General features: G+C 40.4%; 1 pseudogene; it reads right to left on the minus strand.

The window, feature by feature from the left end:
- LOC116622726 overlaps positions 1 to 5,569 on the minus strand; it is an 85,568-nt pseudogene extending 79,999 nt beyond the window's left edge.
- Between the last annotated feature and the right edge of the window lie 15,528 nt (positions 5,570 to 21,097).

Raw genomic sequence — 21,097 nt, forward strand, 5'->3', positions numbered from 1 at the left:
CTAAAAGTAAATGACACTTGGCAGACAGCATTCATTTTATTTAATGAATATTTACTGAACACCCCTTCTGCTCTTACAGGTGCTGAGAACACAACAGTGAAGAAAACAGATTAAGTCCCTGCTCTTGTGGAGCTTGAGTCTGGTGGCTTATAAATAGCTATGGGATTCCTTAAATGCATGGTCATAAGGAGGAGACTTATTTCTACCCATTACCTACTCACTACCCTACTATTGTTACATGCTGAAGCCCTTCCAGTCTTTAAGAGTTTGTCTTAAATCCTGCCTCCTCCATGAAGCTTTCTTTGATCTAGTCCTGCGTGCTTAAACTTTCTTCTGAATCCCCCAGACACTACACTTTACCCTAACTGTGTTTATCATATTCTGTTAGTCACCTTTAAAAGCTAGCCTCTCTACAGTCTCTTGGGGGTTCTTTATCTCAGGGCTCAAGCTAGGAGTGAGAGAAGCATAAGGTTGGGGCTCTGGGCTCCCACTCCACTTGACCAGGGCTGGTTTACCTTTACTGTTTACATCCTGAGCTTCTAATAGGATGCCATCTGAAGGAGTTCTATGACCAAAAGCATTTGATAATAATTGGTCTTGATCAGCGTGTCTTGACCCCAGCTGCTATGACAACACAAGTGTGGCACCCATTCAACTATGCCAATGCCCAGCTGGAGCCCATTCCACTTCTGCCCAGAGAGTATGACTCAATAGGTCTGTGGTGGGGTACACAGGTTCCCCGGGTAATGCTGATGCACAGTCAAGTATGGATGTCACTGCTCTACATGGCTCTAAATTTTACCAGATCGTAAATTACTTGAAAAGATTAAATGCTTTTTTGTTTGTCTTTATATCCATCCCCCTACCAGTATATAGCAGGTGTTCCTTTGAATTTTTGAATCTTTAAGACTGTCAGGAGGGATGGTTATGTTGCAGCAGCAGCAACAGCCAGACAAATCCTATTGTCTTCTATTAGTGAGATTTATATTCTGTCACAGACACAGAGATGGGAGCTTGTTTCTCATCTCCTTATCTGGGATCCAGGCTGAGGGAGCAGCCACCACCTCAAATATAGTAGCCACCATTATTAAAGGTCCCACATCTGGAATGACTTGTCATTTCTGCTCCCAGCTCATTGGCCAGGACTATTATATGGCTCAATCCAACTATAAGGGAGCTGAGAAATGAAATCCTACCATGTGCCTGGAAGCCAAAGCACAGGAAAACCTTGGGAAATAACACTTATGACCATCACAGTGCACTCTTTTGGTTAACAAACATTTGGCACATTTTCCCTCCCACAGGCAAAGTACTCTCATGCCATCCCATGGGAGACAACCCAAAAATTCTATGTGGACACCAGCTGAAAGTCTAGGGGCTCTGGGTGATGCAAGGCAGTCTCTATATTAGATGGTAATGCTCAGTGGTGTCCACATCAGATCTGGATGTGACTCATCTTGATGTGCAGCTCTATGAACTAAATTAAAATGTCTTATGTCTTGTATTAGTTTCCTATGGTTGTCATAACAAATTACCAATAATTGGTGGCTTAAAATTTATTTATTCTCTCACAATTCTGGAGACCAGAAGTTTGAAATCAAGATGTCAGGAGGGCTGTGCTCCCTCCAAAGACTCTGGGAGAGACTCCCTCCTTGCCTCGTCCGGTGTCTCGCATCTGCAGGTGTTAGTGTGTGGCTACACCACTCCATTCTCTGCATCCGTCTTCACGTGGATTCTCCTCTACTGCCTGTGTGTGCATCCTTCTCTATGTGACACTCGTCATTGGATTTAGGGCTCACTCGGAGAATCCAGGATGATCTTATTTCAAGAGTCTTTTTTTTTTTTTTAAAGATTTTTTCATTTATTTATTAGAGAGAGAGAGAGAGCATGAGAGGGGGGAAGGGCAGAGGGAGAAGCAGACTCCGCACCGAGCAAGGAGCCCGATGTGGGACTTGATCCCGGGACTCCAGGATCATGACCTGAGCCGAAGGCTGTCGCTTAACCAACTGAGCCACCCAGGCGCCCCTTATTTCAAGAGTCTTAATTTAATTACATCTGCAGACTCTTTTTTTTTCTGGAATAAGGTCACATTCATAGGTTGAGGGATTAAGATATGGACATATCTTTTAGAACATATGATTGCAGCTCACTCTAGTCTTTCCTCTGGCCAAAACTCACACCCATCCACAAGCAAAATACATTCAAATCCCAAAAACTCTCCAACTTTTTAGCCCATAACAACAACATTAGCTCTAAGTCCCAATCTTATCCAAATGTCATCAGTTCAAAAAATCCCCACTGTTGTGACCTGAACCATTTAAATCTGTTTATGGATGAGACTCTGAGTATACTTCATCCTGGGAAAAAAATTCCTCTCTATTTAAGAATGCATGAAACTAGAAAACAAATTACATGCTCCCCAAACACAATGGTGTGATAAGTATAGGATAGAAATTCCCATTCTAAAAAGGAGGAATTGGGGAAAACTAAGAGGTCACTGGTCCCAAGCAAGGTCTTAGTCCAGCAGGGGAAATTCTATTAGGTTTCAAAGCTAGAGAGTAATCCTTTGTGGTAATACTCCACCCTCTGGGCCCATGATGGCTCGACTGGTCTCTGTGCCACCTGTTATGGCTCTGCCCCTGTAGCCATCTTTCCTTTTTTTGTGGGGTAACATGTGTTTGCAGTTGAGTAGCTCTATCAACCAATTTCCTGACTGTAGAGTTTTGGAAGGCCCATGGCCTTCTTTCATTTTTTCCTGTCTTTGTCACTTTCAGTACAAGCTGTCAGTCATTTTTTTTATTACAACTACAAAGACCCCTTTTTGGGGTTCATGTTCACATGTTCTGGTGATTGGAATGTGGACCTATCTTTTTGGGGGTCACCATTCAATCCACTACATGCTCCCATCCCCATGCCCAATATACACTAGTGGAATACAGACAGGATAACTGAAATAAACACTTTGGTTCCTAAGTGAAAAGAATATAAGAATCTCCAGTCATTGGTCTGTAGCAATTCTGAACTCTTACCTGGCAGATGTTGTGATGGCCCTCTATTTTGGGAGTGGGAAATGCTTCTTGATTAACCCATACCCTTGGAGTAGTTCCCCAGCCTGATGTTCTCCTTGGATCTTCCCCAAGTCTACCTCTTGGGGAGATCCTTCTTTTTCCATAATTCTGAAATGGTATTTTAGAACATGCCCTTCTTGAGATCTGAACAGCTTTCTCAGTCATAGACTGGTAGGATCCAAGTGTCATTTTGAATTTTGAGTACCGTAAACGTTTTTAGTATAGGCTCACAGTTTCTTTGGCAATATAACTTTAAAAACTCACTGAGATCCTTATCTATTTGCTCCTACTCAGTTCTATGTGCCAATAGCCACACCTACAGTTCTTTCCCAGACATTTCTTACATTTGATATACTTTTATGCTTTCTTTATCTTGTGACTTTCTTTCAAATTATTTATGAGTTTCTCAGTCTATCAGCCTTCAGTGGGAGAACAACACATCTAATATCTTTTCTCTGAACTATTTTGCTCAACTGCAGGTATATACTGGTTACCATGAAATTAAATGGATCTCTGCTCTGAGACACCTTATTTCATTCAGAGGTTTGACAAATGGGTGTTATGGTCACGCCCTTGATTCCATCCTTTACTCAAGGCTGAATTTTAGTTGGTTCAAAGATCCTCACAGTTTTATCCTTTACTGCTTAGCATAATAAAATATAGCCTTTTTCACCCCTACACATACCCAAATTCCTAGATATTCTCTATTTCTTTCTCTGGGCTTATCTTTTTCTTGTGCCTTGTCAAGTTCAGCCAGCTAAACAAACACATGTTACTACCTTTCTTTCTTTCTTTCTTTCTTTCTTTCTTTCTTTCTTTCTTTCTTTCTTTCTTTCTTTCTTTCTTTCTTTTCTTCTTCTTTCTTCCTTCCTTTCTTTCTTTCGTTCTTTCTTTCTTTCTTATTTTGAGAGAGAGAGAGAGAGAGAGAGAGAGGGTGGGAGAGAGGGGGAGAGCGTGGAGGTTGTGGGTGGAGGGGCAGAAGGAGAGAGAGAGAGAGAATCCCAAACAGGCACTACACCCAGCGCAGAGCCTGATGTGGTGCTCAATCCCATGACCCTGAGATAATGACTTGAGCTGAAATTAAGAGTTGGATGCTTAAGGGACTGAGCCACCCAGGCGCCCCTACTAACATCCTTTTTATAGCATTTTCTCTGATATGTGAAAGTTCATTAGGGACCTCATTTGCCTTCCAAGTTATAATTGGCAGCATTTTTATTAAATATTTTGTCACTGTTAGCATTCTTCTAGCTTCCAATAATAGTTTCAGTTTCTGAATCAGCTAAAAAGTACAGATTTTGTTGAAGTAACAAAAGATTTCAAAACGCTTTTAAATACAAAGTTTTATTTTTTTGTTCACACTATATGTCTAATGTAGATTGGCTGGGTGGGTGGAGGGTTGCTTTTTGTATTCTGGATTCCAAAATAATGGTTATTGTGCGTCTTATGTAATTTTCAACCTTAGTATCAGTTGTGTTGTCTACATGTTAAACACTTTGGCATCAAAACACAAAAATTAATTAAACAATTTCCTTTCACATTTAACCTTATCACTAGCTTCATTCAAATAAGTAGAAAACTCACAGCTGAAACTATTTTTTTGAATTTTATTTATTTTAACAGGCTTTGATTCACTTTCTTTTTCTCGTATAAAACTATGTGGTGGCCACAGCTGGAGCCTGGTGTGGGTCTTTACAAGACAGTCAGTGAATCCCTGATAGGGAGACTTGGTGAACCCAATCTCTTTCCAGAGGTCAGGGGTGAGATAGCTGTAGGTCTCAGAAATGGCATCAAAAGTGGCTGTAGCCAAGTTGCCGAGGGTAACAGTGCAGCCCCTGGTGGGAGCGAGGTGTATCAGTCATCAATCCCGGCCATCATCAATAGTTTGTTGGGCACAGTTTCTGGGACAATGCCATTGCCTCTGGGGGTGGCAACGAGGTGCACCTGCACAGAGCCATAGAGGCCGGTCATCTCACCTGGAACAGTGTGGGGCTTGCTGATCTTGTTCCCCTAGTAGCCTCACTGTATGGGGATGATGGAAAGCTTGGTCAGGATGGAAGCCCCATGGATGGCACTGGCTACCTCCTTGGAACACTTAACACTTAGACCAACATGTGCACTCTAGTCTCCGATGGCAACAAATTGTCTTGAACCTGGTCCGCTGGGCAGCACGGGTCTGCTTTTGCACAGGCATAATCTTCAAAACCTCATCCTTGAGGGATGCCCCCAGGAAAGAGTCAATGGTCTCAGATTCCCTGATGGGCAGAGAGACAAGATAGATCTCGTGCAGGGACTTGATCTTCATATCCTTGACCAAGTGGTCCAGCGTGGTGACAAGGATCCACTCCTTATCCTTGTCCTTGCCTGAGCTCCCAGCCTCTGCCCCACCCAGGCTCACCCCTATCCCTCCCCAACCCCAGCCCAGAAGCCCTAGGGAAACCTCTGTGGAAGCCCCCTGGCCTTCCATTCCAGGGGCTTCCAGGCTCCTGCTGCAGCACTGGCATTATCTGCCATTTGGTGCTGAAACTATCTTATTTTTTAAATTAGCAAACCTTAGTTCTGAGTTATTGAGCAAAAGTGACCTGATGGCTGAGGATCTGAACATTTGTGGCCCACAACAAAATGAGTACCATGAGCAATTTCTCCTTGCTTCAGTACATAGTATATTTGATGGAAATAATCTCAGCTTCCATGCTGATAACATTGAGATGTGGGTGTGGTGGTGATTAGAGATATTTCCCAAATATTTACAGCTCTCCCCCTGTACTTCCAGGCCCCTGGGTGGATGGATAGATCTGCGACTATTTCTGACCCATAAGTGCTAAACAAAGTGAGACCTTCAAAAATTTTCTTTCCCTTTGCCACCATGACCAGCAATATTTGAGATGATGGCTGTTCAATCAGTCTGGGTTCTACAGTCAAGAGATGAGAACAAAATTTGAATTTTGTTTTTCAGAGCCATTTGAAGTTTCTGTGTTACTTCAACAAAATCTGTACTTACTGATACAGAAATTGAAAGTATTATTGGGGGCTGGAAGAACCAACTTGTTAAATTAAAACAAGACTGTATTGCAAACATGCTGGGTTATCTAACAGGTCACAAGGGAAAGTTGAACAACAACAAAAAACCATTAAAGGACTTGAAGACATCAGACCCTTAGGAGAAACTGAATTTGAAGATTGAAATGTGCTCAGGGCTCTTTCTGTCTTTCCATTCTGCTTTTTTCACACCTCAGCTTTTTTTCTCCTCTTTCACCACATGTCAGTCTTTCTACAGATGAGAAAATATGGCTGTGGACAGTTTTTAGTTTTATGCATTACAGTGTTGGTCACCTGAAAGGGACTGGGTTAATTTTGTCCCAAGTACATGATGAAATCCAAGAAATAGATTCATTGGTATGAGGCAGTTATCTACCCTTGAACCAATCAGTTGTGGTTGCAATGTAATTGTACTTGCAACAGCTGATTGATGGGAGTATGGGGACCATGGGATCGTGGGGAGGGTGGAGGCTCTCTGCTCATGTGGGAGTGTGATTTCTTTGTACTTGTGTGGTGACTTCCTTCATACTCATGTGGATGAGGCAAGGGCTTTGAAGAGGTAATTCCTGCATAGGTATCCTCACTACTTGTTCAAATCTTCTTCTTCTTCTTTTTTTTTTTTTTAATGTTTCCTCACTAAGTTTGCTAGTTAGTTAAACAGGTCAAATAAACCATTTATTTTTGGACTCATTTAGGAAAAGCAAACATTTTCTTTATTTTATTTTATTTTTTTTTAAAGATTTTATTTATTTATTTGACAGAGAGAGACACAGCGAGAGAGGGAACACAAGCAGGGGGAGTGGGACAGGGAAAAGCAGGCTTCCCGCGGAGCAGGGAGCCCGATGTGGGGCTCGATCCCAGAACCCCGGGATCATGACCTGAGCTGAAGGCAGACGCTTAACGACTGAGCCACCCAGGCGCCCCGCAAACATTTTCTTTAAAACATGAGGACAACAGAGCAAGCAATTCATGAGAACATGGTCAAATGTTTCCTAGCTGAATTTACATAGTTTCAGAAAGTCTTTTATACCCTTGACCTCTTAGTGGAAAGAGAATTAGAGAGGCCTTTATTTATTTCTTGGGGCACTATGGGTCTCAAAAAGCATCAGTTAACATATTGAATCCTGGTGTCTCTAAAGAAATAATTTTCTGCTCTTCTTTCTGGGTTTATAAAATATCATAGCAGCCTGCAACATCAAAATTATTACTTAGATATGAGTTGAGTGACTCACAACTTAATAGGGATTCCAAAAGCTTTGGCTGGCTTCTCTCTTGAGAGTGTGCATTTATTTAATCCTTCTTTCCAAATAGTAGATGCTAACACCATGAAAAATCATTGCCATACTTCGGTAGTAAAGTTGACCACACTGACTCCCTATTCATAGTGCACGTATTGTGTATCATGGGGGAAGGTGATGCTTACTGCATTTTCTTTCCTAAAATGGAGGTGACAATACTGACCTCATGTCAAAAGGGTATATGCCTTGAATTTTATTATTTGTTTCTGATCAGAGTTATTGATGATTGCTTATTTTCCTTTGATATATACATTTGAGAAAGATGTATAACAACCCTTCAGAGTCTGACTTGTTCAACTGTTTGAGGGATAACAACAGAGTAAAGTAGATAAGTACTTGGAGAACTTCGGCCCTTGGCACAATCTGAGACTGCCCAATGGCTCGGATGAACAATTTTCAGTGTCTCCTGTTTTCTATCAATGTTCCTAACTTATTTGTTGCAATTCAGCCTGAAGCTGAATTGTTAAAAAATATCTGTCTTCAACATAGTAATTTTGGCAGTTATGAGATTAAAATATAATAAAGATCATTTAGAAATATGTGAGTTAATATTTACTCAGAATAAGGCTTCAATATTGAGTTCCTTGAAGAGAACAGAATGCTGGTTAAAAAAAAAAAAATCAAACAAGCAAAGAACAATAGAGAACTAAAAGCCATGCTGAATCACTTGTCAACTAACAACTTTTTGTGTCTGTCTGACTTGGGTTGATGCCAGACATTGAGTTTACAACAATGAACAAGAAAGATATCAGGAAAGGAAATGAGGTCAATGGAAAATACACAGGCATATGAATTACAAAAATCAATTATATATGTTTCAGTTAGGTCTCCTTTTACCCATTGTTAAACTCTCATCTTAAGACTGTGCAAATTTTATTTTCCATTTGGTTTCTCACCTAGACTTTGATATGATGCATTAGTTTGGTTTTCTCTCTTTTTGACGGCTTTTTATATAAACTCTCTTCTTTCTATGCTATTAAAGTTATCTCTTAAAACAAAAGCTTCACCATAACACTTTCAACTTCAAAGTCTTTAATAGTTACCTGTTAGGAACAATGTAAAGTAAGGGTTATAATCATGAAATTTAGAAAGTGCCAGAGTTGGCTTTGAGTAATCTGAGATCTCAGATAAATTCTTCAGCTCTTCTAATCCTCCAGGCCTTCATATGTAAAAGGGAGGCACTAAAATTATTTTTCTCATAGGATTTTGGTGAGGACACATTCCCTAGTTTATAATAACTCAATAAATGATAGCCATTATAGCTGCTTAGAAAGCACAATTCCTTTAACACATTATTTATCAAGGATACTGTGGAGATTTCTCACTGGCTGAGCCTAGTCTGGATGATTTTTTTAAAAAAAGATTTTACTGGGGCACCTGGGTGGCTCAGTCAGTTAAGCATCTGCCTTTGGCTCAGGTCGTGATCCCAGGGTTCTGGGATTGAGCCCTGCGTCAGGCTCCTTGCTCAAGTGGGGCGTCTGCTTCTCCCTCTCCCTCTGCCCTTCCCCACCACCAACTAGTGCTCACTCTCTCTCATGCTGTCTCTCTCTCTCAAATAAATAAATAAATAGAATCTTTAAAAATATTTATTTATTTTAGAGAGAGAGAGAGCATGTGTATGCACACATGCAAGCAGCGGCAGGGGAGAGGGACAGAGGGGGAGGGGGAGGGAGAGAGAATCTCAAACAGACTCCCCGCTGAGCATAGAGCTTAATATGGGGCTCAATCTCATGACCTTGAGATCCTGACTTGAGCCAAAACCAAGAGTTGGAGGCTTAACAAACTGAGCCATCCAGGTGCCCCATCTGGATGATTTTTAATTTCCCTTATAATTCAAGGTTTTCTGGATCTTTGGCCCACTCTACCCTTAAATTTCTATTATAGTCATGAAAGAATAGTGTTTAGTCTACAAATCCTTAGGAATTGGTTAAAATAACCCTTGACTCATCTCTTAAAGGCCACAGCATGGTAATGAGATAAGCGATGGGTCTTCTGCCTGCTGCCAATGTCCACTGGATGCTGACCAGAGACACAGATGAAGGACTTCGTGACTTGGTGGCGATGTTTCCAAGGCCTTATGTCCAGCAGTCCTCTCTTCTGTGGTGATTGTTATTTATAGCTTTAATTTCTGGAGCATGTAAGTAAGTCACCTCAAAGGAACTTATCAAAGAAAAGCAAGGAGCTACAAGGAGATGCTAATTTCCCTTATATGATTATGACTTCAAATACAATCACACTGAAAATTATACACTGAAGTATATCTTGATTACATTTCTGACTTATGAGTTGACAGTCCCTAAAAATGAGAAATAACATTTCTATAGTACTCATAGGTCTTAAGTGCTTTATCCAAAATGCCTCATATCCTTCTTTTGTCTATCCAGAGAGCTGAACTTTTTCTGAAAAAAAGAAAAAAAAAAGGGTCAGAGCAATATCTTGATTCAACTACAGCAAAATTAGAGTCTCTGATCTGGAAGTTCCTTCCAAAGTGTCTTCCCCTTTTTTTTTCTTTCACGGAGGAGAAAAAGATGGTGGTGTGCCATCAGGGGACGGAGAAGGGAGAGAGAGACTCTCAAAGTGTCCTTTCTTAATTATCTGCATGCGCAGAGTTTTCCTTCATTGGAGGATAAATCTTGATATGATCAGAATTTGGGACACCTTTCCTAGTGTTTGAGGATCAAGGTTGATGGTCAAGTGTAATGGTTGGAGATGAAGGGAACTATGTCACATATAAGATAGGAGGAACTAATCTAACTACTTTCCCAACCTTTCCAACCCCAAAACAGACAAACAAATAAAATAGTAATTGGGCATAGTCCCAGACCCTTCTTAGTTCTTTCAATAGAACATGGTAAATGAAGCTGAAGCTTGATTTGAAAATTTCAGATTATTTAACAAGCATGATTAGTTGGAAATATTTGAAATAATTTATCTTCTGTGGTAGTTCAGGGTATATAGACAGAGCTGTGGTTGGATAGGTAAGTATTCTGCTTCATAAACACTACATACATAGAATTCATTTATTTATGACATCATAGGTGATTAATGGAGATAAACAACAATGAGGTGTTTGCCAATAACTTTGAAAAATGGAAATAAAACTGTCATCAGAGATAACCTACTATCATAGATAAAACATGTAGTGCCAGTTTACTGGTTAGAATAGGCCAGATTTCATTATCGTGAAAAACAGCTTAAAGATCTCCATAGTGAAACATCAAGAGGTCTTTATTTATATATTTATTTATTTATTTATTTATTTATTTATTTATTTATTGTTCATGATATGTGTTCTTCACAAGTTCTCTGAGGGCCTGTGTTACATATTTTCTTCTTCTTGGGACCTAGAGCAGACCTTATTTGGAGCTATAGTTGGGTATCTTGGAAGATAAAGGGAACTCAGGAGAGTTTACACTGGCATTTAAATGTTCCAATCTACAAGTGACACATGACTCTTCCACTTGAAATTTATTGGTCAGAACTAGTTATATGATCTCCCCAAATTCAAGGAGGCTATGAAGGGCGTGTGCTCAGAAGGGGTCATTATAATGACTACTAGCCTATCTTCAAGAAAATGATTGGCTCACAAGCCAATATGACTATTGACTGTAACCACATTGAAAAAGTTAATGTACATGAAGAATATGTCAATTAGATTGTACATGAAAGTCAGCTGCCTTAGTAACATAGAAGCAGAGCCCTGGATTTTGATATTGCCAATGGGTTATTCAAGTTCTTTCTGGAAAAGAGGGGTTTAGATAGACAGATGCAAGCCTTTGGTTCTTCTGACGGGTAGATCCTTGCTGTAGAAATGGAAGCATTAGTTTAGCAAAGCCTTAAGTCCATTCAGTATTTGATTCTTTCAGTTTCCCTTGATCTCATTTTATGAGATCCATGAAGCTTTTCTACAAAGAAAGGGATAATCAGGTGGATGCACGCATCTAGTTCACTCAGTGTAGTTTTATTTTAAATTAATACTTTGATATTCTGGCTTTGTAAATTGTTTTCTTGTGAGCTTCATTAGCTTAACTCAACTTCTTAAGTTAAATCAACTCCAGGACACTGAAGAGGTAGAATTTCTGAGCCAATGCAGCTGAAAGTCAGGCACTGAACTATAGACAATTCACCAGAGGAAGGGGTTTGTTTTGTTCTGTTGTGTTTTTTTGTCAGGGAAGTTTGCTGGCTTATCCTGTGTGACAGGTTTGGTATTTTGTCAGGGAAGTTGGCTGCTTTACCTTGTGTGACAAGTGGCCTCCCTTAACATTGTCAAAATCTCTTTCTAGGTAGTCCTTGCCAATACTTATTTAACTATATCAGGAACACATCTGTAGCCCATATTTTAAATTGATGATAACCAAGTGAAAATCAGAAAATTTGTAGGAAAACTCTTAAGCAAAACCACCTTAATAAAATACAAAGCAGCACAGGAAATGTCCTAAGATAATGTTCTAGTAACCACAAGTACCATTATTATTGTACTTCCAACCATAATTCGAGACATATGGAAATGCTCTCTCTAGTGGTGTGTTTGAATTTAAAGTAATGTTTCAGCTGCAGTATTCTGGGCAGTAATGCACAGGATGTAACATTTTAATTTGGGCACCATTTCAAGTAACTGAGGGACAGAATGGGAGCTGAACCCTCATTTCACCCTGTGCTCCTCACTTCTTTTAATTCATCAGCCAGGGGAAGCAGTGCAAAGTGATAACAATAACTAATAAGTGATAATTCAGTGGGGTTCTCTATATTCTTTTATGAAGGAAATCATAAAGTATGCGTTTCCATACGTGGCTCTCTTTAAGTATGTTTTCTATCAAATTTGCAGTCCAGCATATTCATTTTGTGAGTCAGTATCTTTACGTTATCATATAAATGACCATACAAGCCAGAGAGAACTAATACTCTGTGCTACTTTCTGTCTCACTAATGACATACCTGTTTTATATGGCAGCTTGGCTTGGCTATAGTTTCAAGTTATTTAATTTAGCGCTAATTTAGGTGGTGTTATGAAGGTATTTTGTAGATGTGGTTAACATCTACAATCAGTTGATTTTAAAGATTATCTTTGATAATCTGGTGGGCTTCATCTAATCAGTTAGAAGACTTTAAGAACAAAACTGAGATTTCCCTGAAATCTAGAAGAAATTCTGCCTGTAGGCCACAGCACAGTGTCAGGATATATATATCTTATTGGTTGTTTCTCTGCTAGAACCCTTATGATGCTTTGCCTTTTTTTTGTCCTGGGCAGTGGACAGCCGCTGTCACAAATCCTACAAATGTGAAAGTGGCTTCAGAATTAGTGATAGGTAATGGAAGAATTTTGAGAAGCATGATAGAAAAAGCCCAGACTGCCTTGAAGGGACTGTTGGTAGAAAGAAGTTAAACGTGTTTCTGGTGAGATCTCCGAAGGAAATGAGGCACATATTTGAAACTAGAGGAAAAACAGTTGTTTTTATCAAGTGGCAGAGAACTTGGATGGACTGCGTTCCACTGTTGGTTGGAAAGCAGAACTTGTAAATGATGAACTTGGATATTTTGTGAGATTTCCAAGCAAAGTATGAAAGGTGCAGCTTGTTTTTTCCTTGTTGCTTATAGTCAAATGAGAGAAGAATAAGAAATTGAGAGAAAAAATGTTAAACAAAAAAGAACGAGCATTTGATGATTTGAGAGGTTCTCAAACTATCCAGATTGCGAAGGATGCTAAAATTAGGAAATTCACTGTTGAGGAAAAGTATTCTGAAGAGAAGTCCAAGGGTATTGCTGGACAACCTTTTGCTGAAGAGATTAGGTATGTGGCTTGGATCCAATTAGCCATCTCAGAAGAATTCTGGGATCGAGATGGGGTTATTCAGGGAGAATCTTGTTTAATGAATGGATCCCCTTGACATACATGGGAGGACCATGAGGTTTTTGGGAATGCCAACAGAAACACTTCCAGGTTGGACTGGAAAGGAACAGTAACTGAACAGAATTAAAGAAAAAAAAAGGTTGTCAGCTTTCCATAATTCAATAAATAGGAAATGAGCTACAAGACTGCAAATGTGTGCTACTCTTCAAGGAGCAGGAAGAATGGCTTGGAGTATGGAGATGCAGGCCCAGGAGCTGAGGGTACAGGAGCAGCTGCTGGGGACACAGTGGACGATGGGGCTACTGTGGAGGGGCAGGAGGTGATGGAGCTAGCTGTGTGCCCAGAGGCGGAAGCCTTGAGCCAGTCTTGAAACCTAAAGGAATTTTCCTTGTTGGGTTTTGAACTCTGCTGGGGCCAGTGATCCCTTAATTCCTTCCAGTTTCTCCCTTTTGGAGAGAGAATGCCTACCTTACACCTGTACCACTATTGTATTTTGGAAGTAGATAATTTGTCTTCTAGTTCACAAGTCCACAGATGGAGAAGAATTTTGCTATAGGATGCATTGGTCCTGGAATCTCAATCATACCTGACTCAGATGATTTAGGTGATGAAACCGGGGACCTTTTGAACTGATAATATTTATAGAAGACCTTGGACTTAGAGTTGATGTTTTCATGAGTTCTCTTAACTTTGGGGATGTGGGGATGGAGGGAATATATTTTTCACAGGGAATGGACACGAAGTCAGAGGCCAGAGTGCAGAATGTGGTGGGTTGAATAGAGGACCTCCAAAATTATGTCCATCCAGAACCTCAGAATGTGACCTTATTTGGAATAAAGGTATTAGCAGATGTAATTAAGGTAAGATTCTTGAGAGGAGCTCATCCTGGATTAGGGTGAAACTTAAATCCAATGATGAGTATCCTCATAAGAGACAGAAAAGAAGAGACACAGAGATACAGGGGAGAAGTTTACATGAAGCTGGAATTAGAGAATGAAATGTTGCTGCCACAAGCCAAGGAATGCCAGGAGCCTCCAACATGCTGGAAGGACAAGAAAGGATTTTTCACTAGAGAGCATGGCCCTGCTGGCACCTTGGTTTCCAACTTCTGATCTCCAAACCTGGGAGAGAATATATTTCTGTTGTTTTAAGCCACCAGATTTGTGGTAATTTGTTAGGATAGTCCTAAAAAACTAATACATAGCCTTATATCACTTATTTATAAACAAAAATTAGCATTTATTATGTGACTGCTCTTTGTGAAAGGCACTGACCTAGGTGCTGGGGATATAACAGTGAGCAAAATACATTTGTAAAATATACCAGAAAAACAAAATAAAGTCATTACCACATGACATGATAAGTTCTATGATAAGGATAAGCCCAAGAAGCTACAGATATGCAGAGCCAGGGTACCCAACCCAGTCTAGGGTATTTAGGGAAAACCTCTGAGAATGTTAGGAGTTAGCTGAGGAAGAGGATGGAGTGAAAAAAAGAGCATGTACAAAATCCCAGAAGCAAGAGAATATAGGAAGTTTATTCAAGAGACTGTGAATGGTTCTTCACAGGGTAAGAACCTTGCCTACCCAAGCAAAAAAGCAGGGGCTGCCAATAGCAGCTACTGAAGTCCCCAGTGACCTGCTTTGCAGACAAACCCAGCAGATTTCATTTCTAAAGAAACCAAGGACTAGCACAGCCGCAGCGGACCCCTGCAGATTTTGCCAGCTTTCATCCCATAGGCACTTGTGGATAGCAGGGCCCCCCACAGCTGCTTGTGGGGCTTGTCTTTTATCACTGACCTGCATGACTTCACTCATCTGTAACTAGCTTTTCCAGCTCTGCACCTGCATGCTCCCAGCCTGACCTCTGTCGATGGCTTTCACTGCCATGCGCCCATGACAAAACCCAGCAGCCATGGCAGTACACACCAAATCCAGGGCTCCTGCAGTTACCAGTGTGCCTGCCGTTGGCCCTGGCCCTTGCTGCCTGCCCTGGCCCCATCGCTACAGATGGCCTGTCTGCAGATGGCCTGTCTGCAGATGGCCTCTGTTACCACAGAGGCACCTACAGCTGGCACCTGCAGCCACATTTGTGCACACCACCAGCTCTGGCCATCACTGTTGCCTGCTGTGGTTTCTGGCCACTGAACCTGGAGGCACCACTGAGGACCCCACCAGCCCCTTTAGCCACTGCAGACTCACCACTGTGCTGGCTAAGGATCACATGCTTATTAATATAGAAAGAAAAAATGGCTGGGAATGTCCCAAATCTGGGGAGATATTTGAATATTCAAGTTCATAAAGATCATAGGTCACCACAGAAAATAATCTTAAAAGAGATCTCTAAGACACAGGGCTGAAAGAAAAAATTTGCCAACCAATAATACTTTACCTGGCAAGGTGGTCTTTCAAGGGAGGGCAATGAACCTCCACTTTTTTTTTTTTTTTTTATGATACATTAACCACCATACATTACATCATTAGTTTTTGATGTATTGTTCCATGATTCATTGTTTGCGTATAACACCCAGTGCTCCATGCAGTACGTGCCCTCTTTAATACCCATTACCAGGCTAACCCATCCCCCCACCCCCCTCCCCTCTAGAACTTTCAGTTTGCTTCTCAGAGTCCATAGTCTCTCATGGTTCGTCTCCACCTCTGATTAACCCCCCTTCATTCTTCCCTTCCTGCTATCTTCTTTTTTTTTTCAACAGTCTTACACAATTCAGAGTGCTCACCCTAGCACATATCCTCCCCAATGTCTATCACCCAGCCACCCCAACCCTCCCACCCCCCACCACTCCGGCAACCCTCAGTTTGTTTCCTGAGATTAAGAATTCCTCATATCAGTGAGGTCATATGATACATGTCTTTCTCTGATTGACTTATTTCACTCAGCATAACACCCTCCAGTTCCATCCACGTCGTTGTAAATGGCAAGATGTCATTCCTTTTGATGGCTGCATAATATTCCATTGTATATATATACCACCTCTTCTTTATCCATTCATCTGTCTATGGACATCTTGGCTCTTTCCACAGTTTGGCTATTGTGGACATTGCTGCTATAAACATCGGGGTGCACGTACCCCTTCGGATCCCTACATTTGTATCTTTGGGGTAAATACCCAGCAGTGCAATTGCTGGATCATATGGTAGCTCTATTTTCAACTTTTTGAGGAACCTCCATACTGTTTTCCAGAGTGGTTGCACCAGCTTGCATTCCCACCAACAGTGTAGGAGGGTTCCCCTTTCTCCACATCCCCACCAACATCTGTCGTTTCCTGACTTGTTAATTTTAGCCATTCTGACTGGTGTGAGGTAGTATCTCATTGAGGTTTTGATTTGGATTTCCCTGATGCCGAGCGATGTTGAGCACTTTTTCATGTGTCTGTTGGCAGTTTGAATGTCTTCTTTGGAAAAATGTCTGTTCATGTCTTCTGCCCATTTCTTGATTGGAGTATTTGTTCTTTGGGTGTTGAGTTTGATAAGTTCTTTATAGATTTTGGATACTAGCCCTTTATCTGATATGTCATTTGCAAATATCTTCTCCCATTCTGTCGGTTGTCTTTTGGTTTTGTTGACTGTTTCTTTTGCTGTGCAAAAGCTTCTTCTCTAGGTGAAGTCCCAATAGTTCATTTTTGCCCTTGCTTCCCTTGCCTTTGGCGATGTTTCTAGGAAGAAGTTGCTGAGACTGAGGTTGAAGAGGTTGCTGCCTGTGTTCTCCTTTAGGATTTTGATGGACTCCTGTCTCACATTTAGATCTATCAACCATTTGGAGTCTATTTTTGTGTGTGGTGTAAGGAAATGGTCCAGTTTCATTCTTCTGCATGTGGCTGTCCAATTTTCCCAACACCATTTGTTGAAGAGACTGTCTTTTTTCCATTGGACATTCTTTCCTGCTCTGTCAAATATAGTTGACCATAGAGTTGAGGGTCCATTTCTGGGCTCTCTATTCTGTTCCACTGATCTATGTGTCTGTTTTTGTGCCAGTACCATACTGTCTTGATGATGACAGCTTTGTAATAGGGCTTGAAGTCTGGAATTGTGATGCCGCCAGCTTTGCTATTCTTTTTCAACATTCCTCTGGCTATTCAGGGTCTTTTCTGGTTCCATACAAATTTTAGAATTATTTGTTCCATTTCTTTGAAAAAAGTGGATGGTATTTTGATAGGGATTGCACTGAATGTGTAGATTGTTCTAGGTAGCATTGACATCTTCACAATATTTGTTCTTCCAATCCATGAGCATGGAACATTTTTCCATTTCTTTGTGTCTTCCTCAATTTCTTTCATGAGTAGTTTATAGTTTTCTGAGTACAAATCCTTTGCCCCTTTGGTTAGATTTATTCCTAGGTATCTTATGGTTTTGGGTGCAATTGTAAATGGGATCTATTCCTTAATTTCTCGTTCTTCTGTCTTGTTGTATAGGAATGCCACTGATTTCTGTGCATTGAGTTTATATCCTGCCACTTTACTGAATTCCTGTATGAGTTCTAGCAGTTTTGGGGGGGAGTCTTTTGGGTTTTCCACATAAATTATCATATCATCTGCAAAGAGTGAGAGTTTGACTTCTTCTTTGCCGATTTGGACGCCTTTGATTTCTTTTTGTTGTCTGATTGCTGTGGCTAAGACTTCTAATACTATGTTGAATAGCAGTGGTGATAGTGGACATCCCTGCCTTGTTCCTGACCTTAGGGGGAAAGCTCTCAGTTTTTCCCCATTGAGAATGATATTCGCTGTAGGTTTTTCATAGATGGCTTTTATGATATTGAGGTATGTAGCCTCTATCCCTATACTCTGAAGAGTTTTGATCAAGAAAGGATGCTATACTTTGTCAAATGCTTTTTCTGCATCTATTGAGAGGATCATATGGTTCTTGTTCTTTCTTTTTTTAATGTATTGTATCACACTGACTATTTGCAGCTGTTGAACCAACCTTGCAGCCCAGGGATAAATCCCACTTGGTCATGGTGAATAATCCTTTTAATGTACTGTTGGATCCTATTGGCTAGTATTTTGGTGAGAATTTTTGCATCCATGTTCATCAAGGATATTGGTCTGTAATTCTCCTTTTGGATGGGGTCTTTGTCTGGTTTGGGGATCAAGGTAATGGTGGCCTCATAAAACGAGTTCGGAAGTTTTCCTTCCATTTCTATTCTTTGGAACAGTTTCAGAAGGATGGGTATTAATTCTTCTTTAAATGTTTGGTAGAAATCCCCTGGGAAGCCATCTGGCCCTGGGCTTTGTTTGTTGGGAGATTTTTGATGACTGCTTCAATTTCCTTAGTGGTTATAGGTCTCTTCAGGTTTTCTGTTTTCTGTTTCTTCCTGGTTCAGTTTTGGTAGTTGATACATCTCTAAGAATGCATCCATTTCTTCCAGGTTATCTAATTTGCTGGCATAGAGTTGCTCATAATATGTTCTTAGAATTGTTTGTATTTCTTTGGTGTTGGTTGTGATCTGTCCTCTTTCATTCATGATTTTGTTGATTTGGGTCATTTCTCTTTTCTTTTTGATAAGTCTGGCCAGGGGTTTATCAATCTTGTTAATTCTTTCAAAGAACCAGCTCCTAGTTTTGTCGATCTGTTCTACTGTTCTTTTGGTTTCTATTTCATTGATTTCTACTCTGTTCTTTGTTATTTCTCTTCTCCTGCTGGGTGTAGGCTTTATTTGCTGTTCTTTCTCCAGCTCCTTTAGGTGTAGGGTTAGGTTGTGTATTTGAGACCTTTCTTGTTTCTTGAGAAAGGCTTGTATTGCTATATACTTTCCTCTTAGCACTACCTTTGCTGCATCCCAAAGATTTTGAACAGTTGTGTTTTCATTTTCATTGGTTTCCATGAATTTTTTTTAAATTCTTCTTTAATTTCCTGGTTGACCCATTCATTCTTTAGTAGGGTGTTCTTTAGCCTCCTTGTATTTGATTTCTTTCTGACTTTCCTCTTGTGATTGAGTTTAGTTTCAAAGCATTGTGATCTGAAAGTATACAGGGAATGATCCCAATCTTTTGGTACTGGTTGAGACCTGATTTGTGACCTAGGATGTGATCTATTCTGGAGAAACTTCCATGGGCGCTAGAGAAGAATGTGTATTCTGTTTCTTTGGGATGGAACGTTCTGAATATATCTGTGAAGTCCATTTGGTCCAGTGTGTCATTTAAAGTCTTTATTTCTCTTGATCTTTTGCTTAGATGATCTGTCCATTTCAGTGAGGGGGGTGTTCAAGTGCCCACTATTATTGTATTGTTGTTGATGTGTTTCTTTGCTTTTGTTAGTAATTGCCTTATATAATTGGCTGCTCCCATGTTAGGGGTATAGATATATACAATCGTTAGATCTTCTTGTTGGATAGACCCTTTAAGTATGATATAGTGTCCTTCCTCATCTCTTATTACAGTCTTTGGTTTAAAATCGAATTTGTCTGATATAAGGATTGCCACTCCAGACTTTCTTTTGGTGTCCATTAGCATGGTAAATGGTTTTCCAACCCCTCACTTTCAATCTGGGGGTGTCTTTGGGTCTAAAATGAGTCTCTTGCAGACAGCACATCGATGGGTCTTGTTTTTTCATCCAATCTGATAGCCTGTGTCTTTTGATTGGGGCATTTAGTCCATTTACATTCAGGGTAACTATTGAAAGATATTAATTTAGTGCCACTGTATTGCCTGGAAGGTGACTGTTACTGTATATTGTCTGTGTTCCTTTCTGGTCTATGTTACTTTTAAGCTCTCTCTTTGCTTAGAGGACCCCTTTCAATATTTCTTGTAGGGCTGGTTTCATGTTTGCAAATTCCTTTAGTTTTTGTTTGTCCTGGAAACTTTATATCTCTCCTTCTATTTTCAATGACAGCCTAGCTGGATATAGTATTCTTGGCTGCATATTTTCCTCGTTTAGTGCTCTGAATATATCCTGCCAGTCCTTTCTGGCCTGCCAGGTCTCTGTGGATAGGTCTGTTGCCAATCTAATGTTTCTACCATTGTAGGTCACAGATCTCTTCTCTTGAGCTGCTTTCAGGATTTTCTCTTTGAGACTCGTAACTTTTACTATTAGATGTCGGGCTGTTGACCTATTTTTATTGATTTTGAGGGGGCTTCTCTGTGCCTCCTGGATTTTGATGCCTGTTTCCTTCCCCAAATTAGGGAAGTTCTCTGTTATAATTTCCTCCAATATACCTTTTGCCCCCCTCTCTCTTCTTCTTCTGGGATCCCAATTATTCTAATATTGTTTCACCTTATGGTATCACTTATCTCTTGAATTCTGCCCTCGTGATCCAGTAGTTGTTTATCTCTCTTTTTCTCAGCTTCTTTATTTTTCATCATTTGGTCTTCTATATCACTGATTCTCTCTTCTGCCTCATTTATCCTAGCATTTAGAGCCTCCATTTTTGATTGCACCTCATTAACAGCCTTTTTGATTTTGACTTGGTTAGATTTTAGTTCTTTTATTTCTCCAGGAAGGGTTTCTCTAATATCTTCCATGCTTTTTTGAAGCCCAGCTAGTATCTTTAAAATCATCATTCTGAACTCTAGTTCTTTTTTTTTTTAAAGATTTTATTTTTTTATTTATTAGAGAGTGAGCAAGAGAGAAACAGCATGAGAGCGGAGAGGGTCAGCGGGAGAAGCAGGCTCCCCGCTAAGCCGGGAGCCCATTGTGGGGCTCAATTCCAGGACTCTGGGATCATGACCTGAGCTGAAGGCAGTTGCTTAACCAACTGAGCCACCCAGGTGGCCTGAACTCTAGTTCTGACATTTTACTAATGTGTGTATTAATTAGGTCCCTGGCAGTCAGTACTGCCTCTTGTTCTTTTTTTTGAGGTGATTTTTTCCATCTTGTCATTTTCTCCAGAGGAAA

The sequence above is a fragment of the Phoca vitulina genome, unplaced genomic scaffold, assembly GCF_004348235.1.
Source record: "Phoca vitulina isolate PV1807 unplaced genomic scaffold, GSC_HSeal_1.0 scaffold54, whole genome shotgun sequence".
Lineage (NCBI taxonomy): Eukaryota > Metazoa > Chordata > Mammalia > Carnivora > Phocidae > Phoca > Phoca vitulina.